Source organism: Anolis sagrei, chromosome 4, assembly GCF_037176765.1.
Source record: "Anolis sagrei isolate rAnoSag1 chromosome 4, rAnoSag1.mat, whole genome shotgun sequence".
Lineage (NCBI taxonomy): Eukaryota > Metazoa > Chordata > Lepidosauria > Squamata > Dactyloidae > Anolis > Anolis sagrei.
The window spans coordinates 78,540,616-78,565,408 of record NC_090024.1 but is presented as its reverse complement, the minus strand read 5'-3'; the positions used below and the strand labels follow the sequence as shown (position 1 = coordinate 78,565,408).

Genomic DNA, 24,793 nt, shown 5'->3' with positions numbered 1-24,793 from the left:
CTCCTGATTTCCTGGCTGCAGACTGCGTCTGCAGTAATCTTTGCAAGCTTATAAGTGATTATTGCAGAATTGTGCAAACCTCTAGTTCTTATGGAACTGCGTGAGATATGCTGGGAGGTGCAATTCAGTAACAACTTCAATTCAGCAACAACTGTGTTGCATAATTCACACTGATGATTTATCTAACTGAAATGCTACATGATTTGTTGCATGTACTTTGGGTTTTACCAATATAATGAGAAACATACAAGTGGTACAACAATTCTGATCATTGGATATGCATTTGAATGTTTTAAAATCATTATGACTGCATATTAAAAGAGGCACAAATAAATCTTTACATTTCAATGTCTGGGAAACTGCAAGTCACTTCTGGTGTGAGAGAGTAGGGCTTCTGCAAGGGCATTCTCCAGGGGACGCCTGGATGTTTTGATGTTTTACCATTCTTGTGGGAGGCTTCTCTCATGTTCCCACATGGGGAGCTGGAGCTGTCAGAGGGAGCTCATCCATGCTCTCCCCAGATTTGAACCTCCAATCTGTCGGTCTTCAGTCCTGCTGGCACACGGTTTAACCCACTGTGCCATCGGGGGCTCCACATTTCAATAATAACCTAGTGAAAATAAATCAAAATCAGATTGTGAAAACTTCAAAACTAGATCATGTCAAACTGCATATTTTACTGGGCTTTTGAGATTTATGATATTGCTGGCAGAAGATATACCATTGTGTATTTTGGGAATTCACTACCTATAAAAATGCAAGAGGTGATAAATTCTTCATGTAGGACATTGGGATTTTCCCACAAAACAGGGATATCACTGATATTAGAGGTAAGAACAATGGCTGAAGTATCCGAGTCTATGGTTTTTCTGATATTTATTTGCTGATTTGATAAACAGCAATTCTCAAGGTTCTCTTTGATCCAAAGAAGAATATTAGTTTTGTTCATGCTTTGTACTTGAGTAGCAACAACTGTAATTTCATAGTGTTTACTAGGCTCCCCACTCACTTCGCATGTGCGCCTTTTTGAGTATGATGGCAAAGAAGCAAAGGCAGCCAAGATTTCTTTCTGCTCTTCATATAGTTTAATTTTTGTTCATTCCAGCTGGGTTAGTCAGAATGCATTTGAGGTTACTGTGTCAATGTCTTCCCATGGGAGAAAAAAGCTGCCAGTTTTTTAAACAAATTGTATTGTTGGGGTTTACAAGTTTGGCAGGAGTGGATATTGTGAATGTATACTGACTTGTATATTTAAGCTTCTTCAAAGAATTTAATGCAGTTGTCTGTATTGGCCTTTCTTGCCTTTTATACATACATTCAGAAAACATAGAATGGTAGGTTATGGAGCAAGAAACATCTAATTCAGAGACTGTATGCTGTCACAGAAATGGAAAAAAATAGGCCCCATCTACACTGCCATATAATGCAATTAAACTACATTAAACTAGATTATATGCCAGTGTAGACACATATGAGGGTTGAATGAAAAGTAATGCCTCCACCTTCGTAACTCCTCAACAGATGGCAGTACTGGTATGCGGCATGTACTGGCTTGTTCAGTAGACTCTCCTCTACAGTTCCATTTTGACGGGAAGCCTTAGCATTGAATGATTGTGTTGTTAAAATGCGAAGTATGGAACCCTGCGCAGATGATTGGCAATGCGACTTAAGCAATGTGCAGTCATTGAAGTCTTGACAGCAGAAGGTGTCACCCCAAAGGAGATTCATCAGAGAATGCAAGCTGTTTATGATGATTATGTTGATATGAGTACTGTGCATTGTTGGGCGAATAAGTTTAAAGATGTTGAGGTGGGAACATCTGACTTGCGTGACAAACAAAGTTGTACGTCCTGTGACAGCAACCACCGAGCTTCACAAGCAAAAGATTGACAAATTGATTCAGGATGATGGTCATATCACTCAGAGAGAAATTTCTAGCATAATCTGCATTTCACAGTAATATGTGGGTCACATTATTGCTTTGCTTGGCTATCAGAAGATCTGTGCACAATGGGTACCCAGGATGAAAGAACTGTGAGATGCTGGTTGCGGAAACAGAGTGTCGACTTCTTACGTGACAGCTTCAGAAAACTTGTTCATCGTTGGCAGTAATGTATCCAGTTGTCTGGTGATTATGTGGGAAAGTGAATAGTGGTAGTTAAAGAGCACATTCTAAGGATCATTTCTGCATTTGATTTATTAAAATATTCCCATCCAAACCCAAGTAACGAAGGTGGAGGCATTACTTTTCATTCAACCCTCATATAATCCAGTTCAGTGCAGTCAAACTGCCTTCTGAAACTGAATTATATGGCAATACAGAGTAAATCAGTTAGCACAGGTGTAGTGAAACCACTCTCAGTTTTGCACCCATGCCTCTTCCAGCTGCTTTGAGTTGTAGGGAAGCTCTCCCTATGGCTAATCCTCTGTTAAAAATAAGGACCAGAACCCAGATAGCTCCCACACAACCAGGAGCAGCTGTAGGAGAAACTGACATAAACTGAGAGTAGACCTGTAATAGAGATAGATCCACCAGCCATCCCTGCTGAAAGTATTATCACACCATGCTGTTATACTGCTATAGCAATGTAGTAGTCCCATTTTAACTTCCATTTTATCCAGCCTCCCTTTCCCACGATAATTCAGTAACTAGTTCAAGTGTCTCATAGCACTTGTTTATCCCTCCCTCAAGGATTCCCAAGAACTTCCAAACTATTTCTGGTGCTTTGGTCGGAAAGATTACTTCTCTAGTATGTTTTAACAACTCTAATGCCCTTCTTCTGAGAACTGATTTTGTTGTTTGTTTGCTGTTATATCGTAATATAAGGCTATAGCACATTCATAGTATTATGCTACTCTTCTAGCTACATTGTGTTCTTTTTTTAAAAAAAATAGATAAGCCAATCAGAAAGCAAGACATAAAATACAGGAGTGGGTAATGACACCATTAATATGCACAAAAACATGCAATTACACTCTTAAAGCACAAAAAAGGCAAGGATATGATACACAGTCTCAGCCATCAGTTACCCTCACAAGAATGGCTAAGTGGATTTCAAATGGAGTTACATGGCATAAAGCAGTAGTACGTGAAGGCCTTTCTTTGTTACCGAAAAGAAGAAGAAAGACTTATGATGACATGTATTGTCGAAGGCTTTCATGGCCGGAATCACTCAGTTCTTGTGGGTTTTTTCGGGCTATATGGCCATGTTCTAGAGGCATTTCTCCTGACGTTTCGCCTGCATCTATGGCAAGCATCCTCAGAGGTAGAGGTCATGATGACATTATGATGACATTTTATGCTGAATGTATAGACTTTGGAAAACTCCTTCACAAACTCCAAGCTCCACAATTGAATGAAACCTTTATTCCAACCAATCAGAGTGGCACAAAAGCGCATGCATGTTTTTGAGTTCTGCAGAAACTTTCATCAAATGTGTTGTCTCTGTAGTGTTTTGGAATAAATACTGTGAACATACAATGCTGATAAAACATTATAAATAAAAGGCTAAGCTCTTGAGGCACTAGCAGTTAAGTATTTATCAAGGCTGCTGTAGTATATAGATATCTCTTTATGTCAGCAAGTTATATCTCTTTTTTATATTTAAATGAGAGCTGAAGGATTGGTAGTGATAGCAAACTACAACTAATGGCAATATTACAGAGTAAGAGTTTATGTACATATTTGTGAATGAGCTGGCTTGGCAGTTGCATAACAGTTGGTTTAGGGCAGTGGAGATTCAGCATGGACAGTATTCAGTTAGTCTATCTGAAGAATCAGGTCATCTAGTAACATAAACTGGCACTGATTTAGTGCTGCCCTCATCCAGAAGGCAGGAAGGACAAAGAGGAGCCATCCTTTAGACTCCAGCAGCAACACAAATCACTTCCACTGTTGTTGTCTCAAGTTGACAGGGCCACTCTCTTCTTCCAGATCACTAAACTGATTGCAGAAAATGTGTGTTCCCTTTACCACCCCCAGCCAAAAATGACCTCGTGCAGCTAGTTTGGAAGGAGCAAGAGCACTGCAGGAGGCAGGGTATACTTTCCTTAGGGTTATTTCACCAAGGGTCTGCTTGCCGGGGCAGAAAGTACGAGATTCATTATATCAGGATGTAAAGATGACCACTAACTCTGAGAACTATAAAAGAGGATTGAACAAATTAATTGAGGATAAAGGTGTCAGTAACTACTGAAGATCAAATTGTGACTATATATTACCTCAATTGTCTGAAATAGTCTGACCCATTTTGGATAAAACAGGAAGGAGGATGCATCTCCTCGTGGCCTGCTTGACAGTGACTAGGCTACTGTGCAAATGGTTGGTTGGACTACATAATTCTTTCATCTGATGAACACATATCTTTTGCTTCGACTTTCCCGAATAGTTGGCAGCCCAAGAAGTTTGACATCTTTAAAAATTAACATCTTCTTAGTCCTGGTCAATTGACCTTATAGTTGAAGAATGTAGTTATGCAAGGTTATTCATTAAAAAAAACACAGAGCAAATATTTTTTTAAAAGCAAAATAATAATAAGCAAAAACAGGTCAGCAAAAGAATACGCAAGGAGAAAGAATGTAAACCCGAGAAGAAACCAGTTCCTAAAAAGATATAGATCAATTCATTTGAACAACCAAACATAATCACTATATTAGAGTTTTCCTTCCCACTCCTTCTTCATGTTGATGATAAGAATTGCCTTATAAGCTACTTCGGGAACAGCTTTTTTGGTGATAATTCTGTAAAGAAATGAACTAATGTGGCAAAACCTAGGGAAGACCTACAGACAGTGAAAACAAAGCACTATATGACACTTTATTTCAAATAGTATTTTGAATACCTATAAAGTCAACTCTCTATATGCATGGGTCAGCATCCATGGATTCAACCACCCACACCTTATACATATTTTTTTGGGGGGGGGGGGACTTACATAATGAGCTTTACTTACTTAGGCGATCCCTCGTAGTCCGAGGATGATGGTCCTCCAAGTTTGGTGTTCTGGCGGTGGGTCCGTAGGTGACTGTGGACCTCTATTCTTGATCTCCATGTTCTCCCACAGTGAGGGCATCGGTTTCCAGGTGGAAAGCAGTCCCAGTCAGGGTTGGCTTGATGTGCCTTCCTCTTGGCACGTTTTTCTCTTTCACCCTCATTGTCATTTCATAGCTCCTTGGGCTCTCTCTGGGATACATTTAGTTTGTCGTTTTACACAACTTCATCATTTTACTACAGCATTGTATATAATGGTACCTGAACATCAATGGCTTTTTGGTATCCATGGAGGGACTTGGAACCAAAATCTAATGGGTACAAAGGTCCTGATGTATGTGCATGCACAGCCCAGTCCCATGTGCCTATACTCAAAGATACAGTTCAGTGCTGCTGGTTTTTTTAAATGGTTAACATTTCAAAACTGGGACTGGTATCCTATTGAAAAGTTACATCATTGTAAACCAACTTACAATCATGTAAATCTGATGTACAATGTTAATATTCTCAGAAGAGGGGGGAGTTGTAACTATGCCTTTGAAAGCATTGCAAAAGCAGAGTCAGAAGCATGATCATGCTACGAGTTGTCCTATTATGCAGTGTGCCCCAATACAAAACATGTCCCAATCCAGTATACCCGCTTCCACTAGTCACTTCTTTCCAGGATAAAGTGGAACCACTAGTGAGCATCCTTTGGGTTCGGTCACTTAACCAATTACAGATCCATCTAATAGTAGCATTGCCTAGCCCACATTTGACTAATTTCTTTGAAAGAAGATCGTGGATTTCTTACTGAAATCAAGATATGCTACATCCACAGCATTCCCTGCATCTACCAAGCTTGTAACTCTCTTGACAAAAGACATAAGATTAGTCTGGCATGACTTGTTTTTGAGAAATCCATGTTGACGTTTAGTAATCACAGCATTCCTTTCCAAGTGATTGCAGACTGCCTCTTTAATTATGAGCTCCAGAATCTTTCCTGGTATTGATGTCAGGCTGACTGGATGATCATTGTTTGGATCCTCTTTTTTCCCTTCTTGAAGATAGGGACAACATTTGCCCTCCTCCAGTCTGCTGGGACTTCTCCTGTTCTTCAAGAATTCTCAAAAATTATTGCCAGTGGTTCTGAAATATTTTCTGTTAGTTCCTTCAATACTTTTGGATGTAGTTCATCTGGCCCTGGAAACTTGGTTTTTAAAATTATTTTATTCATTTTTGACATACACCGATTATATAATGGAGATGTTCACTAGTATTGAAAGGCAGTCTAAAAATGCTCTTTTTAAATGTTGCTAAATTTCCTTCTGCCACTTTGCCCCCTTTTAGATCTAATAATTAAAACAGGCTCCTCTTTATATGAGGAAACGTAACCTCCTCTGGCCATTGAAATACTATACTGATGCCTTCCCTGGCATCTGATTTTTTGGAAAACCCCAATCTCTTTGACTCCCGTGTGTCAAAACGAATATTGCCTTGATGAAAAGGGCCAAGGGCAAGACATATATAGTGCTGTGATTTATGGAAGCAGGGGAGGGGTGATATTGTTCATGGCTAGTCCAGGTTGTCAAAGAAATGTAGACCAGAAGCTCTGATGTGGAAGGGGCCCAGTAGCCTAAAGCTCCCTTTTTCCAGGAGGAGAGCATAAGGTGAGGGAAATGTTAAAGACAGCAGAAGTGATAGGGAAGAAAGTCAAATGACCCTGAAAGGGCATTAAGAGAAACAAGGAGGGTGGGGAGACATAGGAATTGGTGAAAAACAAACTATATGTCATCAGGGATACCTACATGTTTATAAAAGCAGATCCAAACAGATGTCTTCTCATACTATCACCCTGTATTTATTTCCAGAGATATGTTGGGAGTCTTTTGAGAAACCTTCCAGTAAAGTAACAATGCACAAAAAGCGTGTAAATGTATTTCTCTCTCTCTGCCTCCCCCCCCCCCACTTTTTTGTTTACATTTTTCTAATGGTATATTTTAATGAATTTTAATACAGCCCAACTATATGCTTGATTTTTGATGGGATTCCCTTGCACTAGAAGGTTAATTGGTTCTAATTGTGTGTCCTGTAACAACTTCCCTTCAGAATTGTTCATGGTACATCATAATCAACCATCGTCATCATGTCCAGAGGAAACACACCATGATCCATACAGGTTGACTACAAAACACACAGCAGTGCAAACGTTCCCAAAATAATTTATTATTGTACTTGTATTACACCTTTATCATACATACCTAGTCCAGGATGTGTTGAACTGATATGGGCCATGAATGGGAAAGCCTCAGGAGCCACCATTGTTTTAAGAGACTGGGATCCTTTTATGGACCTTTTGTGTAAAAAGAAGAATGAGTTGATTTAAAAAGAGACCTCTTGCAAGTAACATCATCATCTGCAACTGTTTACTCTCTCCTTCTGTTTTTTTATGTAATAACACATTCCAAGTAATATTATAATTACTATACACCCCTCTATTTTTACAGTGTTTGTAAGTTATAGATTTTAGTGATTTCCGAAGTGTCCTTTTTGGAGGCATGTTTCCAAGTTTTCTGCCACTCCTTTCGCCCTCAGGTTTAACAGAGAATTAACAGTAAAACTATTAGGTTCTTGTGGGTTTTTTCGGGCTATGGAGCCATGTTCTAGAGGCATTTCTCCTGACGTTTCGCCTGCATCTATGGCAAGCATCCTCAGAGGTTGAGAAGGTCTGTTGGAAGTGTGGGTTTATATATCTGTGGAATGGCTGGGGTGGGGCAAGGAGCTCTTCCCTGCTGCTGTTAGGTGTGAATGTTTAGCTGATCACCTTCATTAGCATTTGAAGGCCTGCCTGAGTCTGGGAAAATCTGTTGCTGGGAGGTGTTAATCTGTGCCTGGTTTTTTCCTCTCTGTTGTTTAGCTGTTATAATTTTAGAGTTTTTTAATACTGGTAGCCAGATTTTGTTCATTTTCATGGTCTCTTCCTTTCTGTTGAAATTGTCCACATGCTTGTGGATTTCAATGGCTTCTCTGTGTAGTCTGACATGGTGGTTGTTGGTGTGGTCAGTAAAACTATTGGTTAACTACCCAATAATTAAATCTGTTTTGCAGTATATATGATAAGGAGTTATTCTTTAAGGTTTTGCAACATGTTGCATAACAATATTTTTTTAGAAAGTAATTTCCTTGCTTCTGCTGGAATTGGAATGATTTGGCATTTAAAAAAATAACCCAGACATTTGTCAGTGTGTCTTGGTCTATTTTTTTTGCTACTTGTGATATAGGTGGGGGTAATTCCTCCAGCCCCTAGAAAATGCTAGAGACCCTTGATAAATGAATCAACCTGTGGCTAAGCAAGGTGAATCTGGTAGTGACAGACAATAACAGCTCATGAAGTGTCATGAAAATTGGGGGGGGGGGGTGTACAGAGCAAAGGATATGACTATAAGGCAATTCTATTAAGTCAAATACAAATTGGTTCAAAAAGAGCTTGGGTAATCAGAGACAGAGAGAAATATCATTTAGGAAGAGAGCAATTAATGTGTAGGGTTTGGGATGAGTTCCTGGTAGTGCAGTGAGATAAACCACTGATCTTGCTGACCGAAAGGTCAACGGTTTGAATCCGGGGAGAGGGTGAGGTCCCACTGTTAGCCCCAGCTTCTGCCAACCTGGCAGTTCAAAAACATGCAAATGTGAGTAGATCAGTAGGTACTGCTTCTGTGGGAAGATAATGGTGCTCCATTCAGTCAGGCCAGCCACATAACCTTGGAGACATCTACAGACAATAATGGCTCTTCAGCTTAGAAATGGACATGAGCATCACCCCCAGAGTCAGACACAACTAGACTTAATGTCAAGGGGAAACCTTTAGCTTTTGGGGGGATTGGGGAGTATGAAGTATGGAAAGAGTTCAAGGGGTTCTTTACTGGGCTTACTTTCTACATCTTGTGTTTTGATTTTTTATCTTAATTGATGAGAAGTGGTAATGCGCTAACCATTGAATAACAACAACCTGTTGTCTGTTATTAAGGTCACCATGAGGCCTGAAAACTAGATCCACAGAGGACTCCTGAAAGTAAAGGGAGAAAGGATGTGATAGGAGTCCAAGGGTTGGAACTACAGGGAGAAAGATGCCACCTCAAAGTGCAAATACGAAGGATCCCATTTGTCTCAAAGGGGCATTTAAGTCATAAGGAAATGCTCTCCACTTTTATAATATGATAATAGCACATGCCTTCCATCCACTAGGAGACACTGCTGCTTCTCCAGCTTCTTCTTCTTTTAGCCACCTCCTCATGCAATTCCTGGAATGATACAGTTGAAAGAAATTGACTTAGTACACACCAGAACTGTAATACAATACTTTTATGAAAACTAAGGAAGATGTAAGAATCAGCATCAGACAAAAAATGTAAAGGATTTTAGTATTCGTGCAGGTAGCTCTCTTCCCACTGCTTTTTATGATTCATGGGTAAATTTAATTTTTTAAAGAAAATGGGAATGCAGTGGGTTAATTATTAATATGCAAATTTGTGCCATGTTTTCCAAACCAAGTACAGGAAAAGCAAAGACTTTCTTCAAGAATATGAATCTCTTTGAGATTAAAGAACACAATTTTATTTTGCATATATTAACATTGAAAAACTGTAATCACGCAAAAGCAAATGTTCTGCATGCATAAAAGCCCATGCTTAACAGTCTTAACATGCTGCTCAAGAGCTATTTTCAGATTAATTTGGGAAACAGCACTGAAGAGTAATTCAGAGTGCTCCACTACCCAGACTACAGTTTGAAAAAGGTTCACCTTAAATAAATAATGTGATCTTCATCAAACTGTATTGTTTTAATATTTAACAATAATTTGCCTTAATTCAAATTCACCTTCTAATTACCATGTATAACTGGAGCACTTTCTTTTCAAAAAGGTGTAATTAGGTTATGCCCCCAACTCCCAGTTACCTGATTAGAAGTGGTGAGCCTCCTTCACACCAGAGGTTTGAAACCCATGTTTTTTTATTCATGTATTAATCACAAGGAATTCATCTGCTTCATTATGTTATGATGGAGTATTGATAATGATCTTCATATTAAAAATAGGTACATTCCCATCCTACTTAAGACCTTCTAAATCCCTTTGATTTCAGGAGAGAGTAAACCATGGCCCAATGGGAGAGCACAGGCTTTGCATACAGAGGCATAGTTTCTTGTTCAGCATCTCCAGAGAAAAATAGGTGATAGCAGGTGATGGGTAAAACCCCTCTATGCTCGAGAGCATGTAGAGCAGGGGTTGGAAACTTCAGATCCTGAGATTGAATCTACCCCTCCTAAGGTCCCAGTTTGGCCTTCTGACCTCCATCCCCAAAACATCATGACTTTTTGGTTTCCCGGTGTTTGTATTTTTCTTTTCCTTATTTTGTAAGGTTGATATCCATCTCCGAACATTCAGTTACAACAAGTAAGAGTTAAACTATTGGTATACTGGTATTTTTTGTTCCACCTTTTGTATTTGGCCCATGCCAGCAATCTCTGAAACTAAATTTGGCTTAAAAGAACATCCCTACTAATGGGATATCATATGAATGGGCAAAGTCTGCTAGTCTTTGCTCCAAAATGTCCTCTGTGAGTGTGAATCTTAGGGGTCAAACAACATTTTTTGCAATGTTTTTCAAAAACTTTTTTGTTGCCCCAAGATGTCCCAACATATGCTCTAAAGAATTTTGGAAGCATTTTCAAGGCACCATTGGGAGGCCCCCAGGACCAATTTAGACCAATGGTTAGGGTTTTTTTGTAACAGGATGAGCTCTGCTCACTCCCTGTTTTTTAAAAAGACGCAAACCCAATGTGAAAATAGTCCCATGTCTCATACATGGTACCTGAAAGCAAAAGGAACTTCTTGTGGGACTGGGTAAAGTAGGGCTGCAACCCAGGCATGTATATGCAACCCAGGCAATATATCCCATATGTATGGGGGTATTGGGGTAATGATACAAAAGGTTTGCTAGGCTAGACCCTCTTTCACTCAGACTCAGCCCCCCCCCCGAAACTCAGCCCCCCCGAAACCCCCCCTGAAATTTTTTTAGCCCCCCCCGAAATGAAATCCTGGCTACGGGCCTGCTGCAACCGTAAGGATTCCTAAGAGCCCAATGCCTTCCACAGTTGCCTGTACATGTGTACAATGTCACATTAGCTGGATTAATATAGTGAACTGATATAGGAACATAGAAAACTCCAACTGCCAACAGTAATAGCAGAAACATTTTTTGTTTCATATGGGTATCTTTTTTTCAGAGATCCAGCATGGTATGATGGTTTTGAGTGTTGGACCAACTCTTGAGGCCATGTTTCAAATCTCTATTTGGCCATGGAAACTCACTGGGTTACTTTAGGCAAGTCACAATCTCTCAGCCTCAGAAGAAGGTAAAGACAACACTCCTCTGAATAAATCTTTCCAAGCAAACAAAGCAAAACAATATTTTCTAGATGTAGATGACATATATTTTCTAGATGTAGATGACCTTGGTACATTTGCATGAGGTACAACTGTAGGAATTACAATCCATCTCTACAGTTCCCTATGATTCCAGATGAAAATTAATGGAAATGTTTGCTTTATATGGGTTAAGCCTTCTCTGTCTCCTCAAAATGCTTATCATTAAAACTGATTTACAATACATCTTCCCTATCCATGGGAAATACTTTCCAAGACCCCCTGTGGATACCAGAAACCACAGATAATAAGTAAAACCATGTATATCAAGTTCCTAGATAAGGGGGGCATATTGCATTTCTATTTTACTTCATAAACATTCAGCAACAGATACAAATAATAATAATAATAATAATAATAATAATAATAATAATAATAATAATAAATAAAACTTTCTTTATAACTCGCCCTCTCTCCCTGAAGGGACTCAGGGTGGTTTACAAGAATAACACACATGGCTAACATGCAATGCCTAATAAATAACAACAATCACTGCAAAACAAATAAAATAAACACAATATAACTTATAAACAACCAAAGAAATAGGAAAATGTTTAAAATGCAACCTTGCTTAGACACTCAACCAATCCATTTTTAAAGTTTCAGAACCAGTTACAGCATCAGGGCATCTATATTTATATATCAGTTCCCAAAATTGATTTAACCTGTAAAGCTTACACAAAACAAGCTGAATTTTACCCTGAGGGAAAAACAAACAAACTTCCAGAATATAATCAGTTGTTATGTTTCCTTTTGCCTACTGGAACAACTATCAGGATGGGTTATATGAACATAACTGGGGCCAAGGGATACAGCTTGTGATTTTGTTCCAAATTTATTACTGGAATGTAGAATTCAGATTTAATAAAGCACATGGTTTTTCCCCCCACGCTGTAAAACCGGAAGGTCTATGTCTTTCATTTGTAGAAATTTAGCATGGAAGTGAAAATAATACCAAGGTTAGGGGCACCACAGGGAAACTGTTAATGTGGGAACAAAGGGCAAGCGGCCAGTTAAAATAATAAATGGTGGTGCAGATTTCCCAGAAATGGCTGAAGCCCAAGTGATCTTTCCATCCAGACCCACGATAGGCCTATCAACAGCCTGTGGTTTGGCACAATAAGAAATAGTAAACTCACTTTTATATAAAGGAACGAAATATAATTAGCCATCACAACAAAGGCATACAGTAGATAATGCTGCATATTAAAAAAGCATTACACTCTACCATGAAAAATAACTGAACATTGGTCTGTGGTAATCCTAGAAAGGTAGTTTAAGAAACTTCCTATATAGTATTTCTCATAGGGCACTTTAGGATGTAGGCTTGCTTCTAGGGTTGCCAGTCCAAGATGTTTCCAAGCCCTGAAGTTTCCAGGTCAAAATCTGAGACCTAAGGGCAACTTCTGGTGAAGTGGTCACACCTTATAATTTAGCACAGTTGGTCACACCTTATCATTCAAACACATATACTCACATATAAAGGGAGAGACAAAGAAAGAACATACTTTCCTGTTTGAATATTAATACAGAAATCTGTATTTCTGAGTTCAAGGTAAAATGAGGTGTGATTCCTCCCAACTTAAATTAGGCAGATGGGATAAGGGGTATTTAATCTAGCCTACTTGCATCTAGCCAGAAGGTCAATGCCAAACAAGGAATGAGCCCTGAGACCTCAACTGTGAGGGATTCAGGAAACTAACTAAATAAAAAAGCATTGATTGTGCTGGAGAGTCTTTGCATGTTGCAGCAACAAATCAATTAAACCTCCTTTTTGCTTGCATAGAACTGAGACCCCCCCCCAAAGAAAGCCCCCTAGAAAATCTATACACTTGTCTCACATCTGGAGATTACCCACAAAATTAGACACTACAGGCCAGACCCTGGAATCTGGCAACCTTTTTCTGAAAATCTAAAACAAAAACTTTTTTGGGGCAGAGGGAATTATTTCAGAATGAACCGTTGACCCTCTATGTTCATGTGAGTTTAGGGCATAGGATCCCTTGCAAAACTGAAAAATACTGTGAATCTATTTTTTGATCCAAGAAAACATTTCTCTAAGAATCTTTAGGTCCTCCAAGATGACTCTTCTAGTGGAGGTTGACAATTGTGTCACCCTGAAAGACTGGTATTATTAGATAGAATACATTTATCAAATCCATAAAACTTAAGCTCGCAAATGTGAGAACCAACTGTACTAAGGTATCTAAAGTCTGCCTCTCTGTTTGCTTCTATATGTGTGATGTTACTCTGTCTCAGGGTTATGGTTTCTATACAATACAAAGGCCTGGTCATGGAATGGAAACGGCTTTGGTTTCCTTCGTGAATGACCTCCACAGAGAGCATTACAGGGGGAGTGTGTCCCTGTTGGTTCTCTTGGGCATCTCAGTGGCTTTTGATACCATCGATCATGGTATCCTCCTGGGCCAGCTCACCGGGGTGGGGCTGGGGCGCACTGTTTTGCAGTGGCTCCAGTCCTTCCTGAAGGGCCAGTCCCAAAAGGTAGTGCTGGGGGACTCTTGCTCAACCCCCTGGCCTTTGTCCTGTTCTATCCCCATGCTCTTGGGGATGGGGTTGAGGATGCTCTTGGGGATGGGGTTGAGAACCACTACATCAGTGGTTCTCAACCTGTGAGTCCCCAGGTGTTTTGGCCTACAACTGCCAGAAATCCCAGCCCGTTTACCGCTCTTGGGATTTCTGGGAGTTGAAGGCCAAAACATCTGGGGACCCACGGGTTGAGAACCACTGATCTACATGAAGCCACTGGGTAAGCTCATCTGGAGTTTTTGAGTGCAGTGTCACCTCTATGCCGATGATGCCCAACTCTACTATTCTTTTCCACCTACTCCAAGGAAACCATTCTAATCCTAAACGATTGCCTGATGGCAGTAACGAACTGGATGAAGGTGAACAATCCTGACAAGACAGAGGTCCTCCTGGTCACTCAGAAGGCCGATCAAGGTATAGGGTTACAGCCTGGGTTAGAAAAGGTTATGCTCCCCTTGAAGACACAGGTTTGCAGCTTGGGTGTTCTCCTGGATTCATCACTGATCCTGGAGACCCAGGTGTCAGCAGCAGCCAGGGGAGCTTCGCACAATTAAAACTTGTGTGCTAGCTGCGTCTGTACCTTGAGAAGTAGGACTTAGCCACAGTGGTTCCTGCACTTGTCATGTCAACATTGGATTACTGTAATGCGCTCTATGTAGGGCTGCCCTTGATTTGGAAGCTTCAGCTGGTCCAAAGATCTGCAGCCAGGCTGCTTACTGGACTGCCATATAGGGAGCTATCAACTCTCTTATTGCAGCAGCTCCACTAGCTACCAGTTTGCTTCCTGGCGCAATTCAAGGTGCTAGTGTTAACCTTTAAAGCTCTGAACAGTTCACACCCAACTTATCTATCCGACTGCATCTCCCAATATGAGCCTGCTCGAACTCTACAATCTGCTGGGGAAGATCTACTCTCAGTCCTACCCACATCTCAGGTGTGGTTGGTGGGAATGAGAGGGAGAGCCTTCTCAGTGGTGGTTCCCCAGCTCTAGAATGCTGTCCCAAGGGACATCAGAATGGTTCCCTCCCTGTTATCCTTCAGAAAGCTTTTGGGAAAGACAATGGGTAACCATGTTATATGGATATTGTATTCGAATATTGCAATGAGATGAAATTGACTTTTAATATAATTGGTTTTAATATGGTTGTAATACTGTTAATCGTGTTTTAATTTTTGTGTTTGTGAGTTTATGTGTTTTCTATTAGTATTGTATTATGTTGAATGGCATCAAATTGTTGCCGAATGTTAGCCGCTCTGAGTCCCTCAGTGAAGGAGAGAGGGCGGGATATAAGACAAAGTAAATAAAATAAATAAATAAGTTTAAAGAAGAAATAATTCCCTTCACTGAATGTATTTATATCCAAAGGAACATTCTGAATGCCCAAGAACATATCCAACTCTTATAGGCAGCCATGGTTATAAATCCTTCTAATGTTATTAGGTTTTCCCTCTCAGGAGTGATCTGTAAGAACACACCTGTGAATAAAAACTTTAACACAGGAAGTGGCTGTAGGTTATTCAGTAGCTGGAATTCAAGGGTGGCTTTATTGTAAATGCTACTTCTGTAGGTTAAAACTTCGAAAGAAAAACAACCTGTTCATATATTCTGAAGTTCATAACACTGTTATTTATCATAGGAACTAAACTTCAAGTATGTCAAAAGTAATTTCTTTGAGGAATAAAATGTGGTACTTTGGTTGGAAACTAAGGAAATTGTTCAGCAATATTATACTCCAAGAGCTGGGATTTTTTTTTTCTAACTTTCCCCTTGTTTTAAATTAAGGCTTTGCCCACATCAGCTTCTGTCTGTGTCATACATCCCAAGGCACAAGCAGCGGGTGTAATCATGTTATTAAAGAGCTTTATTGCAGTATACCTCAAAGGTACATGGCCTCATATCTCTGAGTAACATTTACTGAATTTTTAGGAAACCTGGCCCATCTACCTAGTGTGCAATCTTCTCAGCTGCAATTGAATATTTGTTTTTTGTGTTCTAATCCTGTACACATTAATCTGGGAGCACAACCTTAAATGTTAGTTCTAAGAACAGTGAATATACTAGCATTCTGAAGTTATACAGAACTGAGCAGTGGATCCCAGTGTATCATCCTATCATGGCTTAGATATGGATGGGTTTGCATACAGCCAACCCTACACATTCACTGGATTTAGGAGCTAAAGATCCCTATGAATGTGAAAAATTGTGAATAAAGACAATGCTATATTATTACCTGAAAGAACTTCTCTCTAGAAATTTATAGGCCTTTCTGCATGACTCTATGTGTGACTTGGGCTAGAAGCTAATCACAGAACGGCACAAGAGGATCTAGGCCTCTTCCACACAGCTGTATAAAATTCACATTAAACTGAGTTATATGGCAATGTGTCTCAGATAATCCAGTTCAAAGCAGATATTGTGGATTATCTACTTTGATATTCTGGGTTATATGGCTGTGTGGAAGGGCCCCTAGTCATTCCTAGAGAGGTATTCCCTCTAGAATTATCTAGGTCCTCCAACATGACTAGAGAAAGCTGATTATAGAAACATACTGGAGGATATTTTCAATCAAATCCATGAATAATCAAATTCACAAAAAGTCAAAACCACACATGGGGAGGGACACCTGTCTTCATTCCCCCTGAGAGTAACTTTCCAAGCTCTATCTGGGAGTATGTCCCACTGAAATTAAAAGCTTATACTCCCAAATAACTATGCACAGTCTCACTGAGAATACCGTAAAAGCATAAGGACAAATATAGAAACAAATGAGAGACAACAAAGAACAAGGAACAAAGGAAACAAATTGCTCTGGCCCAGACAGACCCTAATCTTCTAGTGTTCCAAAAAAAGCAACTTTGGTATGAAATTAATTTGAGGAAACTTGAATGCTCCACTGTTTTCCCCCATGTGAAAAGTCTATTCTGTTACATGGAAGCTTGTAAAGGAATGACTGACTTTTAACATTCCACAGCTGCCACTTTGTTTTCCTTTGATTACTGGCCTAAAAATGGTACTATAAATAAAATGAAAATAAGCAATCACCTATGTGAAACAGAAATGAACTAAATTTGACATCTCATGTCAGTAATCAGTATTGTTAAACAGGAAAGGAAAGGCCAGAATCCAACTTACTTGTTCTTACACTGAGAGAAGGCAGATTCTCCAAGAGTCCATCCACTCTCCCTTGTGTCTATATCTCAATTTGCTTGAAGGAACTGGCTGAGAAACCTTTGGAGAGTAGTTTCTGGTTGTGTAGAGGTCTGGAGAAAGGAAGGAGAGAAGAATATTTTATCACAAGTGCAGGAAGAGGACGCAGTCACCCATTACTCCATCTTCTAATAGGATTTCTTTCCACAGCTTAAGTAGCCATTTGGATCCTGGCCAAAGTAGTCATGTTGACACATACAGATATAGTGGCATACTCTTAAGTACTATGGGACCTTGGAGGCTTGTTGCTAGTTCTTGATTTGTCACAGGGGAAGATGTTAGGCCTTTGCGGTCACAAGCATTTAACTTTTTATACCAGCTCCCTGGGTCAGTTTATTTTAACCCAATGTGAAAGGAGAAAGATCAGGAACAAAATCTGGGAGGTTTCAATCTACCTGGATACACTCTCTGTGATATGAGCAATCTGAAGACATGAATAGAAGCATAAGCTAATTATTTTACATAATAAATATATAAAACAATTATGATACAAGAATTATATTTTCTCTGTAATATAATTTTCCTCACATTCCAAAATTTAAGATGCTCTTAATGCTGACATTCCTCTGCCTAATAGACAATACAGCATTGGGAAGCAAGTGACCAATCCAAGATCTAACTTTCAAAAGCACTTAATGGCCTGGACAAACATACTGTGTTTGCGTCTAACATTTATGATTTTCTTTGTGTTCTCTGGTCCCTGTTTCATCACTATATGAGTGTGTTGACTTCACAGAGGGAGTCATTTTGGTGAAGGCCTGGGGGATGTGGAACAGCCTTATGGAGGAGGTTCAATAAATGTTTGGTTTCAATTGGCTTTTAGAATGTGATATTTGGCCAGTTGCTTGAGTTATGAGTGATATGGGTTTTATAAATAAGGGATGTTATGAATTTTCATGTGCTTGTAAGCTGTCTTACAATGTGGTAGGATATAAGTATGTCATATTAAATAAAGAGGTGATGGGGACTTTTTATTCACTTAATTGCTAGGGGCATCTGCTTATCTCCATTCCAGTAAAAGTGCAGTGAACCAAAGACTCATATTCTAGAACAGAGGTTCCCAGCCTTTTTTTAAAGCAGGGCCCACTTGACCAGGGCCCATTTTAACCAGGGCCCACTTGAATGCAGATCACTTGAATGCATACCACTTTGAACAGGGATCACTCTCCCACATTAGTTTAACTAAAATGTATATTCAAACCTAGAGATACTTTACAGTAACATGAAAGAAATATTTCATGGGCACAGAGTAGAATTATATCATGGGCACAAAATGGAATTATATCCAAAGAATATATGAGAAATGTTTATATAGAAGACAGAGAATAAATAAAAATTAGATCAACCATACAGAATTCAAAATAGTTGTTTCACAGTTCCCTCTGCCTTCTTGCCCCATTAAATCCCATTAAAGCAATAGTAAAGACAGTGTCAGAAAACTGCATGGCACAGCATAGTGCAGTACAATCCATATTTGCAGGGGTTCAGGGGATGTCCTCATTGTGAAAGGCCATGTGGATCCAGAATAGGAATTCACAATCATTTACAGATCCACCACCAAGACTTTATCTCTGGAAGACAATCATACTCGGTCTTGAGTGAATATCCATGACATGCTGGATCCTCCCAGGATCTCAATTGATAATGTTCTCATCTCATGTACGGGTATGGAGACAGAGCCATGTTTCTCTGATCTTTACCATTCTCTACCTGCCACGAAATAAGTGTGTGCACAACAGCAGCTCAACCATAAGTTCCAGAAGGGCTTTTGATGTTGCATAGAGAGGAGCGGAATACCAATCTCCACAATGATAGGAAAAGAGACATACGGTATACTCACATTAAAGGTGCATTTAGGTTTGCATGTGCCACTAACACAATGCCAGACACAGTATGTTTTTAGGATTGTGATACACTCACATAGTTCAAATCAAATGTCTTGATATGTGATTTAATATGACTCTGCAGACAGAAATACTTTTATATGAATTTTATAAGTAACTATTGATTTAAGATGTAACTTTATATTCCTTATTTGGTTTATGATTTCTGCTGCCCCACCCCCACCCCCTTTTTTAATATGCAGAACTTTGGGGGATTAGAGAGGAAAACAGAGACCACCAAACATCCCCAACAATTGCCTGTGGTTTGTGGGCTGCAGTTTCTCAAATTCTTCTCCACTGAATGCTGTTTTAGCACCTTGTGATGCTGAATATGTGGGATGATCCAAAGGGATGGTACTAGAGAAGCATTTGTTGTTTTAGATACATAAACTTGAATGTTTAGATTTCATATATGGATAATATTCTATTTTAAATTCTGAAACATAGTGAAACAACACCTAGAGTATATTTTTAAATCTGATTTTTCATCTCAATTGTATTTCCCACAGGCTGGATCAATTTTGATCATTTCATCTTTTAGTATTTTGAAGATGTATTTGCAGGATAATTTTTATAAAACTGTCTGGTTCATTAGAAGAGCCATATTGGATCAGACTAAACATCTATCTAGTCCAAAATTCTGTTCACAACATGACCGAATGGTTATTTATGGAAGCTTTGCAGAAGAATGTTAGTGTAACTTTATCTTGGTTTTTGTGTTCTCTAGGTACTGGCATACATAACCTTGTATTTTTTTTTAGTACTGATTATTGTCATTCTGACTAATACCCATTACTGGTCACAGAGCGGGAAATGATATCAAGGGTCATCTAGCTCAACCCTCTACAAAGGCACTGAGTCCCTGCTAAAGAATCCCTCAGAGATGGATATCTTTTTATATACCTTCAACCAAGGGAAGTCCACCACCTTCTGAGGCAATGTATTCCCCTGCTAAACATTCTACTGCTAGGAAGTTCCTCATCTCCATGAATTTATACACCTCCCTTTAAAGCAATTCATTACACTCACAGATTTGAATTTGGCTCCAGAGGCAGATTAATGATAGGAACAACAGTTTTCATACTTTTGCATCCAGCAGAAATAATAATATTAATACTAAGCAATTTCTATCTTTTTCTCCATGACTTCCTAGAGAACACTCTAAGAAATATTACACTAACTGAAGTAGCTGGAACTAGCAAATAAATCTTGTATGTTCTTAATTCTTGGTTCTTTAATTCTGGGCATCATAAGTCAAGAAGGATATTGACAAAGCTAGAATGTGTCCAAAAGAAAATTGACCAACATGGTAAAAAGTCTGGAAGCCAAGTCATACAATGAGTGGCTCAGGGATTTGGGTAGGTATGTTTAACTTGGGGAAGAGAAAGTTAAGAGAGGACATGATAGCCATGTTTAAATATGTGAAAATATGTCATATTAGGGAGGGGGCAAGGTTGCTGCTCTAGAGACTAGGACATGGAGTTGCAGGAAAAGAGCTTCCCCTAAACTTCCTGATGGAAACAGTTGCTCAACAGTGGAATATACTGCCAAGGACTGTAATGGAGTCTCTTTCTCTGGAGGTTTTAAAACAGAGACTGGATGCCCACATGATGGAACTGCTTTGATTGTGGATTGTGCAGGGCAAAACTGGGCTAGACTTGATGGCCCTTGGCTCTCTTTCAACTTTATAACTCTATCATTCTATAAAATGCAATCTTAATTTGCCAAGATAGCCAAGGACCACCTCGGTCGACATTAGGCCATATGAAACTATGCTGAATCCAAGCCCTACCCAGTGTAGGGATGTTGGAAGTTATTTAAGAATATTCTTGCTAAATTACTGTACTTAGGATAGGCCATTTTGTGTTGGCACTATGGCTACATTCCTGGCCTGGTATTAGTTTGGGCCTGGTGTAATCCAGCCCCTCCATCACTCTGTACCTCCCTCTTTTGTGTTTGTCTTCTGCAAGCAGATCTTAAAGAACTTGTCAGGCAGAACTTTTCTGTTGGTTATTGCTAGATGGACCAGCAAAAGGGTTTGAACCCATAGGCCCTGGAAGGGGGAGTGAGGAGGAAGGCTTGAACCTTCCCAAATCTAGGCTAAGGGATTTGGGTTTCCCTGAAACAGACATCAAAGATCAGGACCAGCAAGACTCCAAGTAACCCTCCCTCTCTGAGGAACTGCCAATCAGTAACATTCTAATTGATAGCCATCTTTGCATTCCATGTATAGAGTTATATCTATTTTCCCCATGCCTGGCTGCATTAATGTAATGCTTTAAGCAATTATATAATATTTCATTGATTATTTTCTCATTGTCTTCCTTGTACTCACATTGTTAATGGATTTACTTGGTGTAATCTATGTTTTTGCTGGTTTATAAAAACATACATGCAAGTACACAAAATTCACAATGACCTGTTTGCCTGTTTAGAAGAACCTTAAAAACATTTCCTGAGTCTCCACTTGTATTTAATTCTAGCTCTTTATACAGGTAGCACAGCTTCGTATTAGGACTGCTCTGCAGATAGACCTGGGATTTCCTCTCCTCGTGCGTCCACCACAGCACAAACTATAGTTTAGAGAGTTGCCATTTTAATACCATTATACACTTGAGACAACCTTAGGTTGTCCATAAACCAGTCCTGACTACAGCTCCTTGGAAGGTAATGGCATCACATTATTGCCTATATGAATGTGCAATTAGTAGTTCAACTATCTTCAATGTTTTAAGAATTTGTTTCAGGGAACCCCATCCTTTGTCTGTTCAGTGCTGTTCCTGTTGTAGTACAATGGACCACCGCACAAGAATCAACCATAAGGGAAGTGTTGCTCACAGACTGAATTATGGAGTGAAATGAGACATCAGCTAAAAATAGCACATATATAGGGTGGCATCTATAGTTGGTTCAACCTGTTGTATATAAATTATTAGAGCTCGAATATCACTCTTTTCGTCACATGTTCAGTTAAACTAATTGAAAACTAAATGCAATGGAAATGCATTATTTAAATAAACAATAAATAATGTGTGTAAATGAAAACTACATTTTAAAATAATATATTATAAAACTGCACATAGAGTGAAACATGCATCTTGTCATATAAGTTAGGTATAGAAGCTCAGGATATTTTCCACTCTAGTAAGTAAGAGAGTGTCTAAACACATAATTAAGAAGAATTACTAAAGATCTTCTACAGTTTTGTAAAAAACAACAACAAAATAATGCAATATGTTAAGGTTCAATGCATCTGATGAAGAAATAGAAAATAAAGGTATAAAATTAATTTAACAGGGCTTTCTATCCAAGAGGAATATTTAACCTAATATAGTGCAGATGTCCTTATTGCATTAAAAAGCTATCTGAATCTAAAGTTACGTTTGCAATATTTCACTGTATGTTAACTTCAGGAACCCATATATTTTCTATAGTTATGGCTAATTCCCAATTAGAGAACAGCATATGGAGAATAACAGCATAATCTGATTTTATCGTATGATGCAGTCTGGTTCATTTTGTAAGTAAAAAGTTTAGACGATCGACACATATTAATATGACACCTAACTGTAATACAAAATCAAGGCTAAATAGAAAGGTTTTAAAAATACCAACAACAAACATGTACATAGTTATCATTTGTACCAATTGTCTGACTGAAATAAGGATCAGTGGCAGAGGAAAGCTTTTCCAACTTCAAAGCAGTCAACCCTTCCATGGAAGGAGATATTTGGACTTAACAACATATACTGTTTCTTTAGCTGCACAGATTGTTCAATAGAAAATATACTGCAGTTCAAGTGTTTCAGCATTATGATATAAACAAACTTGTACCTGTGTGCCATCCTGTGCCCAGGAGCTAAACAAAAACAATCAAGAATGCTGGAAAAGAAGCCTGTTACATATATGGCTATAACCATGATTAACAGACTGCTCAGATTTTTCCTGGGCTCTTGAAGTTAACGGTGCTGAACACGATCCACATTACGAAGCCACTTGCGTCTCTTTCTGATATGGATCCAAGGTGCCAAGCATGACGAGGAGACTTGGGCGTGAAAACCAGTGCTGTCAGCCTTTGTAAATTAGGTAAATTAGAAATTGTTTGATGGCATTCTATTGTTGCCATTGTAATCACAGTAATTTTCATTGGTAATGGTGTTTCGTGATGAAGTGGGTTTTTCACAGAATAATTGTGAAAGGTATTGAAAAAAAATCAGGATGTAGCATCTGGCTGCAAAAAGCTCTTCAGATTCAAATTGGCATTATATTTTATCTTGAAAATTTATTACAGATTCCAATCATGCCATTTTATGAGGAAAAGGTGAAAGCAGAGTAATTTTGTTCTATGAATTATTCATAATTATTCAGACTGGGTAAGATTGCCATCCAGGCACTGATTTCTCTGACAGTTTCTTCTGCTGAGCCTCCATTACGCTTGTCATTTTTATTTCTTTTATCTACGGTTGCTTTTTTAGTTACTGAACTTGTCCCTTAGGATTTCCTCTTCGGGGGAAAAAAGCCCCTGAGTATTTCAGATCAGCAAGAATGCAAAAGATGTGATCCTTGGCTCAAATCGCAGTTTTCCATGAGCTGTCTTTCCCCTCAACAGCATTTTAAAAACCCACATCCACAACGGTGCATCTGAGATTCTCTGATTAGGTGTTTTAAAAAGAGAAAAAGACAAAGACAAAAGAAGCAGGCAAAAACAAAAAGAGCATACTGCACTGAAGAAGAGTTCTGTCTTTCTTTCCCCCTGAAATAACAAGCCAGCATATAGTGATGGTTTGTGCTTCTTCCTTTGTTGTCAGTATAACCCATTCTAGCTGCATAGCATCACGCAGAACGAAACAACTGTGAACGCAGGCAGACTTCAGTGCCCTTGTTTCCAACATGACGCAGACGAGGGCTACTCTCTTGACAGGCTAATCCACACAAATGTACACTTAAGAGACCCAAAATGCTGTTACTTATAGGAACGAAATGTTTGAATGGGAAAAAGTCAGCAGCAGCAGTTGGGTAGCAAAAGTGGAGCGTTCACAGGCTGAAACTGAAATAGATTGCAATCCCAGAAATCCTCCACTTGATGGCTGGCCGTGTCACTGCTAGTTGGCTGCTACCCTGCATCCATCCGAAGGGGCTGGTGTTGATTTAGGTCAAAGAGGCTGCTTTTCTGTTTCAGCTTTTGCTCTCACCGATATGAGAAAACTGTGGTTACTTATAGTAGCAGGATTGGCATATGACTCTGGGATACTTCAGACGGCTTCAGCGGTGCAGCACCTGAAGAAAAAGGGAGAAGAGGAAAGGAAATGTGGGGAGAAAGGCCCCAAACAGTAACAGGTATCCCGTCTTTTGTCCTGCTCCTTGCAGGTGCATACTGCGGTGGCAGGAGCACCTGTTCACCTACAAGGCAAAAAACCAATTGTTCTTCATTTGAGGCAGTTTAGGTAAAAGGCTCCAAGCAGTGTGTCTGCTTGAGTTCAGAGACGCTGCTAATGTCAGAGCCAACAGGCACATCCAAGTGGCATGCTGCTCCCCCGTATAGCAAGGCAAGTAAAAAACACACAGAAGCTTAAAGCAGATACTTTTCTCTCTTTTTTGGTTATAAAAATAATAAAACCTATGCTGCTCTGTGCCCGGTTCTAGGCGTCTGCTTTGCCGCACTGCGACTAGAAAACTGCAGCTGTGAGAGCTCTGGCACTTGC

The 24,793-nt window shown here is 39.3% G+C and overlaps 1 long non-coding RNA gene across 2 annotated transcripts; it reads right to left on the bottom strand.

The window, feature by feature from the left end:
- Positions 1 to 24,793, bottom strand: LOC132774632 (uncharacterized). 2 transcript variants are annotated; one of them, XR_010909816.1, is made up of 5 exons: positions 22,926 to 24,793; positions 17,134 to 17,261; positions 9,201 to 9,270; positions 7,231 to 7,322; positions 1 to 610 (listed from the first exon to the last, which is right to left on the bottom strand). It is a non-coding gene; the product is annotated as an uncharacterized lncRNA (long non-coding RNA). The 2 variants fall into 2 exon arrangements; XR_009631406.2 differs by lacking the exon at positions 1 to 610 and having other exon boundaries at positions 7,180 to 7,322.